This window comes from Cetorhinus maximus, chromosome 4 (genome assembly GCF_964194155.1).
Source record: "Cetorhinus maximus chromosome 4, sCetMax3.hap1.1, whole genome shotgun sequence".
NCBI lineage: Eukaryota > Metazoa > Chordata > Chondrichthyes > Lamniformes > Cetorhinidae > Cetorhinus > Cetorhinus maximus.
In genome coordinates, this window is record NC_135882.1 from 63,270,418 (window position 1) to 63,282,814 (window position 12,397).

The 12,397-nt window shown below is 43.8% G+C and overlaps 1 protein-coding gene across 2 annotated transcripts in view; it reads left to right on the plus strand.

The window, feature by feature from the left end:
* LOC144679644 (lethal(3)malignant brain tumor-like protein 4) overlaps positions 1 to 12,397 on the plus strand; it is a 392,935-nt gene that overhangs the window by 59,610 nt on the left and 320,928 nt on the right. The window lies entirely within an intron of this gene.

Sequence of the window (12,397 nt, forward strand, 5' to 3'; positions counted from 1 at the left end):
GGCCACAAATTTACTGACTATTTCTGATGCATTGTTGGTATTTAAATAATAATTTTATTTTTTGACGTCTACAAATTTGAGTGGATACCTTTTGTGTCCATACTGTCGGCATTGCTGTTCATGGATGTTCAGTGCTGCTCAGAGCCCATTGTAATAAAAATATATGTGGATGACTGAGTAGCTAATGCCCATGGTTAGTGCCAAAATGTACCATGCGTAACTTAGAATGAAAGAAAAAGAGGCCTACCTGTCCTAAAATCAGTTGATACTGCCTGGAGGCTTTACTTTGAAGTTTGCGAAGAGTGATTTTTGATCTAACAGAGATTTTGGAGCAGTTTCTTTTTCTATTGAACCTGGAGAGAATTGAACAAGGTGACTATTTGTGTGCCAGATGGAAATGAGAAAGCAAAGGCATAAAGCTTTTTCATGCAATTATTTCCTGTTAGGGGAGCTGTAAAATATACATTGTAGGATCCAGAATTAACCATAATGCAGGGTGAAGAGTTAGGTGTGCAGGTATTGTTTACAAACGTGAACAACAGAATAGTGTTAAAATGGTACCAAAGGAAGGAAAAGAGGGTGTTGCTAGTGTTTACCTAGCCTATCTTTGTCAGGTCAATTTTCTGGCCATGTTCTGGAGTCCTGGGTGAGAGTGGTGTTTTACCTTCCTCCTTGTCGAACCCAAAATATTTTTCTGTTACATGCCCCCAGCAGTCCTTCTCTCTTTTGCAAGATCTTATCTAGGAATGTGTGTGGAATAGCCCTTTTACAATTTGGTCTTTGCCTCTTTCCAGTGCCCTCTTTCTCTTTGTACTTACCTGCTGTACGGGACCCCTATTCTAGGGCCAGGATTTTTCCTATGGCGGGCGGGCTGGGCAGGAGCAGGCGGGGGTAGGCACGGAGCGGATCGCCGCCCGCGATCAGCTGTGCACCACCATTTTACGCGGGTGGGCCAATTCAATTAAGGCCAGCCCAGCGTAATACACGACTGGTAGCGCTCAGCGCTACCTGTGCGGGCAGGGGGAGGAGGGAGAGTTGGGTCCAGCACTCTTTTGCGCATGTGCGCGGAAGAGCGCAGCAATCTCCCTGAGGCACGGAGCTGCCTCAAGGAGATTGAATAGAGATTAAAACAATTAAATAAATGATTTTAAGGTTTATTTAAACATATCCCCCATGTGACTGTGTCACATGAGTGTGGACATTCTGAAAATTTATTTATTTATTTAATAAAAGCTTCAGGAAACTTCATCCCTCTCGTGGATGAGGTTTCCTGAAAAACGCAAAGGCCGCTTGGGCTTTGGGCTTTCCGCCTGCCCGCCAACTGTAAGGTTGGGCAGCATTCTCAAGTGGCTCAATTGATTTCTTAATGGCTATTTACATTTCAGCGGGAATGCAGCCAACCTCGGTGCATGCCTGCCGAACGAAATATCACGATGGCGCGCAATGATGTTGGGACGCACACCCAATGTCATCGTGCGTCACTTTACGTGCTGGCGTGTCGGGCCCACCCCCGCCGCCCACCGGAAAATTCTGTCCTTGGTTTTTAAAAAGCTACTCTTGTCAATTGCAACCCCCTCAGTGCAGAACTCCTCTATTGTTTGAGAGATGTGCTCCACCAACACTAATGGATACTTGATTGAGCTAACCATGTGATTTATGGCTGGTCAATACTGGAGAGAATTGGTGGATGGAAATATTAGCTCAGTAGAGCAACGTCAGGACGATTGGTCCCATGGGACTTTGGTTTTATTTTGTTTAGAATGAGCGACACTGGCAAGGCTAGCATGTGTTGCTCATCACTAATTGCCTTTGTTTAACTTTGCTAGGGCTCCTTGGTGTCACACTCGGTCAAATGCTGCCTTGATGTCAAAGGCAGTCACTCTCAACTCACCTCTGAGTTCAGCTTTTTTGTGCATGTTTGGACCAAGGTCAGAAGCTGAATGGCTCTGGCAGAACCCAAACTGAACATCGGTCAGCAGGCCATTGCTGTGTAGTTGCCGCTTGATAGCGCCTTGATGACACCTTCCATCACTTTGCTGATGATTGAGGGCAGACCGATGGGCAGTAATTGGCCGAATTGGATTTGTCCTTTCTGTGGACAGGACATACCTGGGCAATTTTCCACATTGTTGGCTAGATGCCAGTGTTATAGTTGTACTGGGTCAGCATGGCTAGGATGCAACTAGTTCTGGAGTACAAGTCTTCAGTACTGCTGTTCAGATGTTGTCAGAGCCCATAGCCTTTGTTATATCCAGTGCCTTCAACTGTTTCTTGACATCAAGCGGAGTGATTTGAATTGGCTGAGTACTGGCATCTGTGATGTTAGGAACCTCAGGAGGAGGTCAGGGTGGAGCATCCACTTGACACTTCTGACTGAAGATGGCTACAAATGCTTCAGCCATGTGTACTGCCATGCCATCACTAAGGTTGGGAATTTGTGGAGCCTCCTCCTCCACTTAGTTGTTTAATTCTCCACCACCGTTCACAGCTGGTTGTGGCAGGATTTAGGAGCTTATTTTTTTGTGGGATCGCTTAGCTCTGCTTCGTCCGTTTAGCATGCATATCGTCCTGTGCTGTAGCCTCATTAAGTTGGCACCTCATTTTTAAGTATATCTGCTACTGGTTCTGGCATACTGTCCTGCACTTCTCACTGAACCAGGTTTGTATCCTAGCTTAAAAACAAAAAGCTAAAAGCTACTGCGGATGCTGGAAATCCAAAACAAAACAAAAACAGAATTACCTGGAAAAACTCAGCAAGTCTGGCAGCATCGGCGGAGAAGAAATCAGTCAACGTTTCGAGCCTCCATGGCCCTTCGGCAGAACTGCAGCATAGTTTCAACAAGGGAGAAATATAAATTGGTTTAAGGTGGGTGGGGGGGGGGGGTGGGGTGGGGGGGAAGAGACACATTGAGGGTGTGGTGTGAGCAGATAATAATCAAAAGATGTCACAGACAAAAGGGTCAAAGAGGTGTTGAAGGTGGTGGTCTTTGTCTGAGAAAAGTGCTAATTAAGAATGGAAAACAGGATATTCAAAGTACATCTCTAGTGGGGGTGGGGTGGAAAGACTAAAGGTTTTAGTTTTAGATTTAAAAATAATGGAAATAGGTGGGGAAAGAAGAATCTATATAAATTATTGAAAAAAAAGCGGGTGGGGGGGGGGAAAGAAACGGGGTGGGGATGGGGGGAGGGGGAGTTTAAGATCTAAAGTTGTTGAATTCAATATTCAGCCCAGAGGGCTGTAAAGTGCCTAGTCGGAAGATGAGGTGCTGTTCCTCCAGTTTGCGTTGGGCTTCACTGGAACAATGCAGCAAGCCAAGGACAGACATGTTGGCAAGAGAACAGGGTGGAGTGTTAAAATGGCAAGCGACAGGGAGGTTTGGGTCTTTCTTGCGGACAGACCACAGGTGTTCCGCAAAACGGTCGCCCAGTTTGCGTTTGGTCTCTCCAATGTAGAGGAGACCGCATTGGGAGCAACGAATACAGTAGACTAAGTTAGGGGAAATGCAAGTGAAATGCCGCTTCACTTGAAAGGAGTGTTTGGGCCCTTGGACGGTGAGGAGAGAGGAAGTGAAGGGGCAGGTGTTGCATCTTCTGCGTGGGCATGGGGAGGTGCCATAAGTGGGGGTTGAGGAGTAGGGGGTGATGGAGGAGTGGACCAGGGTGTCCCGGAGGGAACGATCCCTACGGAATGCCGTCAAGGGGGGTGAAGGGAAGATGTGTTTGGATGTCCAATCCCTCTACACCTCCATCCCCCACCAGGATGGTCTGAGGGCCCTTAGCTTCTTCCTTGAACAGAGGCCCCAACAATCCCTATCCACCACTACTCTCCTCCGTCTGGCTGAACTTGTTCTCACACTGAACAATTTCTCCTTTAACTCCTCTCACTTCCTCCAAATAAAAGGTGTGGCTATGGGTACCCGCATGGGCCCCAGCTATGCCTGTCTCTTTATGGGGTATGTGGAACATTCCTTGTTCCAGTCCTACTCCGGCCCCCTCCCACAACTCTTTCTCCGGTACATCGATGATTACTTCGGTGCTGCTTCATGCTCTCGTCGGGACCTGGAAAAATTTATTAATTTTGCTTCCAGTCTCCACCCCTCCATCATCTTCACATGGTCCATCTCTGACACTTCCCTTCCCTTCCTTGACCTCTCTGTCTCAATTTCTGATGATAGACTGACCACCAATATCCATTACAAGCCTACCGACTCCCACAGCTACCTCGACTACAGCTCCTCACACCCCGCTTCCTGTAAAGACTCCGTCCCATTCTCTCAGTTCCTTCGCCTCCGTCGCATCTGTTCTGATGACGCTACCTTCAAAAACAGCTCCTCTGACATGTCCTCCTTCTTCCTTAACCGAGGTTTTCCATCCACGGTCGTTGACAGGGCCTTCAACCGTGTCCGGCCCATATCCCGCGCATCCTCCCTCACGCCTTCTCCTCCTTCCCAGAAACATGATAGGGCCCCCCTTGTCCTCACTTATCACCCCACCAGCCTCCGCATTCAAAGGATCATCCTCCGCCATTTCCGCCAACTCCAGCATGATGCCACCACCAAACACATCTTCCCTTCACCCCCCTTGACGGCATTCCGTAGGGATCGTTCCCTCCGGGACACCCTGGTCCACTCCTCCATCACCCCCTGCTCCTCAACCCCCACTTATGGCACCTCCCCATGCCCACGCAGAAGATGCAACACCTGCCCCTTCACTTCCTCTCTCCTCACCGTCCAAGGGCCCAAACACTCCTTTCAAGTGAAGCGGCATTTCACTTGCATTTCCCCTAACTTAGTCTACTGTATTCGTTGCTCCCAATGCGGTCTCCTCTACATTGGAGAGACCAAACGCAAACTGGGCGACCGTTTTGCGGAACACCTGTGGTCTGTCCGCAAGAAAGACCCAAACCTCCCTGTCGCTTACCATTTTAACACTCCACCCTGTTCTCTTGCCAACATGTCTGTCCTTGGCTTGCTGCATTGTTCCAGTGAAGCCCAACGCAAACTGGAGGAACAGCACCTCATCTTCCGACTAGGCACTTTACAGCCCTCTGGGCTGAATATTGAATTCAACAACTTTAGATCTTAAACTCCCCCTCCCCCCATCCCCACCCCGTTTCTTTCCCCCCCCCCACCCGCTTTTTTTTCAATAATTTATATAGATTCTTCTTTCCCCACCTATTTCCATTATTTTTAAATCTAAAACTAAAACCTTTAGTCTTTCCACCCCACCCCCACTAGAGATGTACTTTGAATATCCTGTTTTCCATTCTTAATTAGCACTTTTCTCAGACAAAGACCACCACCTTCAACACCTCTTTGACCCTTTTGTCTGTGACATCTTTTGATTATTATCTGCTCACACCACACCCTCAATGTGTCTCTTCCCCCCCACCCACCTTAAACCAATTTATATTTCTCCCTTGTTGAAACTATGCTGCAGTTCTGCCGAAGGGCCATGGAGGCTCGAAACGTTGACTGATTTCTTCTCTGCCGATGCTGCCAGACTTGCTGAGTTTTTCCAGGTAATTCTGTTTTTGTTTTGTTTTGTATCCTAGCTTAATGGTCATAGAGTGAGGGATATGCTGGACCATAAGGTCACAGATTGTGGTTGAATACAATTCTGCTGCTGCTGCTGGCCCACAACGCCTCATGGATGCCCAGTTTTGAGCTGCTGGATCTGTTCTGAATTTATCTTAATTAGCACATTGGTGGTGCCGCACAACACTATGGACTTACTCATCCAAGCAGTCTGGATCAGATTTGAGTTGAAAAGTAGTGTCTAACTTGCTGTCTCATCCAATCCCCTATTCTGTTTTTTATTTTTATGAAAGGAATTTGTTATGGGTTGCAGATTTTTCATCTGAGGCTGAACTATTTTGTTGTTATGCTGCAGGTATTGGTCTGATATTGGTCCTTCCTTTTAAAACAGCTTGAACTAGCATCATCGAATACTAGTGCCAGCTCCGTGTTGCTCCATATTCAGTCAATGAAGAGCTCTGACCTTGTGCACTCTGCTTTCTGGTATTTAGGCTCCCAACCTTGGCTCAGTGGTAGCACTCCTACTTCTGAGTCAGAAGGTTGTGGGTTCATGTCTCGCTCCCTTTACTTGACCACATAACCTAGGCCAATACTTCAGTACCATCTTTTGGAAAAGGCGTTGAATTGAAGTCCCATCTGTCCTTAGAGTTGTAAAAGATCGTATGGCAAGATTCAAAGAAGAATAGGTGAGGCCTCCCCAGTGTCCTGACCAATATCTGTCCTTAACCAATAATCTAATTGCTGTTGGTGGAACGTTGCTGTGCACAATTGGCTCCAGCTTCTCCCAATTACCACAGCGGCAACACTTCAAAAGATCTTCTTAGTTGTAAAGTGCTTTGGCAGGCCCTGAGAGTGTTAAAGGTGCTATATAAATGCAAGTTTTTTTTGTATCTACGGTGCTTTAATAAGAACATAAGGAATTGGAGCAGGAGTAGGCCATACAACCCCTTGAGCCTGCTTCACCATTCCATAAGATCATGGCTGATCTTTGACATTAATTCCACTTTAATGCCCAATTCCCTTTCCCTCGATTCCCTTTAGAGTCCAAAAATCTATCAACACCTAAGCATCCACAGCCCTCTGAGGTAAGATTTACAATGTGAGGCCCAGAGGCTCAGTGTTTATTGGAAGATAATACACTTCTTTTATAAACAAAGAGAAAGCAAGTAGTGGACTGTGTTTGGGCAGGTAATTACAATTGATTGATAGAACAGAAGAACTAGCAAATATACAGCAAAATGCAACTGACAAGATACAAGTGAGAAATACCTGTATTTAGTGATCAGAATTTCTCACGTAGAAAAGTAGGAAACATTTATCCTTAAGTTGTATCAATTGTTAGAAATTTCTCTCCTGATGTGATCACAGTTGTTCAATAAATCATAAGTTGAAACCATGTTTAGAAAGAGAAAAATTTTAGATCAGTAACAAATGGGTTTTGAAGGAAACAACAGAATTGGTAGAAAAGAAGATTATTTAGATTAGACTAGAATAATAAAAAATTATATGCTGATTGAGTAAGAAAAGAATACTGGAAAAGATAACAGTGCAAGAATTACAGAGAATATATTTTGCGGTGGATGAGAAAAAGCATCGGGAAGGATTGCTGTGGGGTCCTCCTGATCCTCTACAGCAATTTTGGCAAAATAGCTGCGGCTGTTCAGAAAAGCAGTGCCATTTTTCCAAGGTTTCTGCAGCGGTTCTACTAAAATTACAGTGGACAAAAGGGAGAATCCCTAATACACGTCCAAGGGTACAATGTTATTGAATGAAGGATGAAGAAAGTGAAGATTTAGAGCTCAGGAAATGAAGAAATAGCTAGCAATAGAACAGCCTAAAGGGATTTAATGTGAGAGTTTTCAGAGCAAGTTTTGTGCCCCTAATTTCTGAATAATAAATGATTTTCATGCTGAAAAATAAACATATTAATTTTGTCGATTGTACTTCTGTTTCTGCGTAATCATCATCGGAGAATGGACATTTAAAGTCACTTTTTTTGGTGATGAACCCATGCTTTGTTTGCAACCTGAAAACTCATTCTTGGCATGCATTCATCAAATGATTGAATGACTTTCTAATCGGGAAAATATTTTCCAATTTGAGAATGGCTGTAGCACCAAATACATCCAGATAGATGTGGCATTCGCTGGATGAAAAGTAGAACTGCCCTGAACTTCTGGGTGATTCTGCATAAGACCATAAGATGTAGGAGCAGAAGTAGACCATTTGGCCCATCAAATATGCTCTGCCATTCAATGAGTTCATGGCTGATCTGATAATCCTCAACTCCACTTTCCTACCTTTTCCCCATAACACTTGATTCCCTTAATGATTATAAAGTATCCATGCCGTTTCAGAACAGGAGTGCCCAATAATTGCTCACTGGTGGCAACTTTTGGTTGCAATTTTGTGCTGATTGCACTGGAGGCAGAAGTGAGATTACCCAAAAACATCAATTTGGAATAGTTTGTGTGCTTATCTCTGCTGATAGTGCTTTTCAAAGATTTATCTGTGATGTAACAAAGCAATCAACTATTACTTTATATTCACACAAGAATCCTGCAATGCCATACACGTCTCATAAATCATCTGTTTCAATTCACTTTTATTTAGAAGAAACTGTAATTTGAATGTGGCTGGCTATCTCCAAATCATTTGAATGTGTATGTGATGTGATCATGTAGCAAAACTTTTATCCATGTATCTTGTCCATTGAACCTGATTGGTGAAGAATTATATGATGATTTATACAAGTCATCAAGGGGAGAAGTTGCTCATTTGAATTTGGTAGGCTGGATTAGCGCAATCCTTTATAGCTGTAATCATACATCAACACTGTAGATAGCAGTTAAATTGAAAGCTGAATGTAAAAACTACTGCTGTTGATTCAGTTTACACCTTTACAAATAAACAAATACAGAATTTCAAAATGCTGGAGTCAACAGTGACAGAAAATATTAAAGTATATTAATGTCGAAGAATTGAATACAGTTTTCTGGTTCCTCTCCTGAAGACACTAGTTCCTGCTGATCTTTGGTGTTATAAGCAAGAACTGTCCTTTTTCTGTATCCACACAGCCATTGTCACGTGAGACAGCAGGGTAGATTTTCCCTCCATGCGCTTTTCAGATGTCCATCAGAAGCCTGATCCATTTTGAGGATAGGGCCTCATTAACAAAGGCTCAGCTGATTGCCAGGCCGGAAGAAGAATGCACTCTGCTATGTCCAGATCACCACAATAAGTTATAGAGTGCGCTCTGTTTGAGAGGGCTGGAGGAGAGGAGATATGGGGAATGGGATGGGTGGGGGTATGCAACTGGAGCCTGGAGGAGTACCCTTCCCTTGCTGTCTCCAGAAAGTATATTCTTATCTTCAGGCTCCTCTTTTGGATGAACTGTCAGCTAATACTGGATGCAGCATGTATCTATTGCACATGCTCCGCATTGTTGAGTCCCAAAATAACACAACGGTGCTATTGATGTCACAGGAAATTCTTTCCCATGATTTTCAGGGTGCTACTGGCTGATTTGGTTGTTGGGTCATGGTGGGTGTTGCAGTTAATCCATGTCCTCTCTTCAGCCAATACATCCCAACAGGGGTCACCGCACTAATTGTTTTTCGAACTCTTACTGAACATTCATGTCTCTGCTGCTACACGGGCAGAGGTTAGCTAACACTGAACAGGCCATTGATCGAAGGATCCGCTTTTAATGTGTAGTGGGAGACTTCCTAAATCCAAACCATGTTATACATGTCATGGCCATAAGTACAACTCACTAGATTTATTAACCTGAACCTGTATTTGCTATTAATGCAGAGAATACTGTCAGTGTAATAAATGATCTTGCCCTGCATTATTCAAAAACAATGTCTGTGTAATGGCAATATCCATTCTATGAGCAACTGGGTGAATTTATAAACAGTAATTTATATTTCGTTTAAGTCTACATTTGTTATTTGCAATTTTGTAACCAGTGTGAAGCTAAGGAGGGTAGTGAGACAGAGACTAGATTTCTCTAACAATATTATGTTAGGTTGTTGCGATTACAGACTGAGTAAATAATAAAAAATACTGTGGTAGAAATTGTAATGTGTTGCTCTCAATTTTTGGAAGTAAAATGCTCACAAAACACACCAATTTAGCAGTGAGACAGCTTGCATCAAACCTGCGCAGGCATTGGCCTCACTGAGTGTTCCCTCTGAGCTACATGGATGTATGGCCGCGCCACAATTAGGAGTATGTGGCGCAGGGAACAAACGGCCACACACAAACATTTCCTCTAAGACGTGTTTATGCATAGCTATGTGTCAATCTTATAGGGACCGCATAGTGCAACAAGCTGGCCTCACACAACAAACGAAAGTTAGCAGGACCAATTTTTGCTTTGTCCAGGATGGATACCTGAAACAGACATTCAGCACCTTGAATATGTTAATTAGGGGCCTAATGTCAAGGAGGCTTTTACAAAATCGGCCAACAAAGAGTGGGGCAGGCGTTAGGCTCACCTGCTTCAGGATTCTTCAGTGTCCCTTGCACCTGCCAACTATAGGTAGGTTTATTCTCCCAGGAAGTGAAGCTAGGAGAAACTGGAGTTTTCTAACATCAGCCACCACCAGCCCCCGACCCCCCAACTTAACTGAGGGACATTGCCAGCTGAAAATTAAATCCTAAAGAAGGTGTCCTAGAAAAAAGATGCAATAACATTGATTGGTGTAGTATATAGACCACCAGCTCATAGAAGGGATGTGGAGAAACAAATTTGCAAAGAAATTATGGAGACGTGCAAGAATTATTAAGTAATCATAAAGGGGGACTCCAATTACCTAAATATAGACTGGGATAAGAATAGCAAAGGGACAAGGGCGGCAAGAGTTCCTGGAATGTGTTCAAGATAATTTTCTGCAGTAGTATTTTTCTAGTCCAACGAGAGGACGTGCACTTTTGGACCTGGTTCTGGGGAATGAGTTAGCCCAAGTGGATCACATATCAGTGGGAGAGCCTCAAGGGGACAGTGACCATTGTTTCATAAGGTTTAGGTTAATAATGGAAAAGGACAAGGAACAATCCAGAGCAGGGATAATTAACTGGGGGGAAGCCAACTTCAATGGGATGAGAATGCATCTGAGTTGAATGAGTTGAAATCAAATGTTGGCAGAAAAGACGGTGGCTGAACAATGGACCACCTTCAAAGAAAATGAATTGCAGGCAATGTCAAGTTATATTCCCTTGAAGAGGAAAGGTAGGACAAATAAATTCAGAGTGCCCTGGATGACGAGAGAGATAAAGGTAAAGATGAAAAGGAGGAACTGCGCGTACAACAGGTAGAAAATACAATGGAGAATCAGGCTGAATATAGAAGGACCAGAGGGGAAGTGAAGAAACTAATAAGAAAAGCAAGGAGAGAGGATGAAAAGAGGATGGCAACGAACATAAAAGGGAACCCCAGGTCTTCTATAAGCATATAAATAATAAAAGGATAGTAAAAGAAAGAGTAGGGCTGATTAATGACAAAAAAGGGGACTTGCATGTGGAGGCTGGAAAAATAGTGGAGGTGTTGAACGAGTACTTGGCATCTGTCTTTACAAAGGAAAAAGATGCTACCCAGGTCGAGGTGAGAGAGGAGGTAACTGGTACACTAGGAGAACTTATAATTGAGAGGAAGGAGTTGTTGGAAAGGATATCTTTACTTAAAATAGATAAGGTACCAGGACTGGATGGGATACATCCAAGGGTACTGAGGGAAGTGAGGGTGGAAATTGGAGAGGCACTAGTGATAATCTTCTAGTCTTCTTTAAGCACAGGGGAGGTGCCAGAGGACTGGAGAATTGCAAATGTTACACCCTTGTTCAAAAAGGGATGCAAGGATAAAGCTGGCAACTACAGACAAGTCAGTCTGACCTCAGTGGTAGAGAAACTTCTGGAAACTATAGTACGGGATAAAATCAATAGTCATTTAGACAGGTGCAGGATAAGCAAGGAAAACCAGCATGGCTTAATTAAGGGAAAATCATGTTTAACTAACTTGTTGGAGGTTTTTGTGGAGGTAGCGGAGAAGGTTGAACAGGGAAACGCTGTTGATGTGTATATGGATTTTCAAAAGGCATTTGACACAGTGCCACACAACAGACTTATGAGCAAAATCCTAGGTCATGGAATAAAAGGGAAAGTAGGCACTTGGATAAGAAATTGGCTGAGTGACAGGAAACAAAGAGTAGTGATAAATGGCTGTTTTTCAGATTGGAGGAAGGTTTGTAGTAGAGTTCCCCAGGAGTCAGTGTTGGGACCCTTGCTCTTCCTGATATATATTAATGACCTAGACTGTGACGTTCAGGGCATGATTTCAAAATGTGCAGATGATATGAAGATTGGAAATAATGTCAACTGTGATGGGGATAGTCTTGAACTTTAAAAGGACATAGGCATGTTGGTGGATTGGGCAGACAAGTGGCAGATGAAGTTCAATGCAGAGAAGTGTGAGGTGATTCATTTTGGCAAGAAAAATATGGTGAGACAGTATAAAGTGAGAGCCTCTAAAGGAGGTGCAGGAACAGAGGGACCTTGGTGTATACGTACATAAGCCATTAAAGATGGCAGGCATGTTGAGAGAGCAGTTAATAAAGCTATAGTATCTTAGGCTTTATTAATAGGGGCATTGAGTACAAGAGTAAGGAGGTCATGTTGAACTTCCGTAAGACACTAGTTAGGCCTCATCTGGAGTACTGCATCCAGTTCTGGGTGCCATAGTTGAGGAAGGATGTGAAGGCTTTGGAGAGAGTAAAGAGAAGATTCACAAGAATGACTCCAGGGATAAAGAACTGTAACTATTAGGATAGACTGGAGAGGTTGGGACTGTTTTCCTT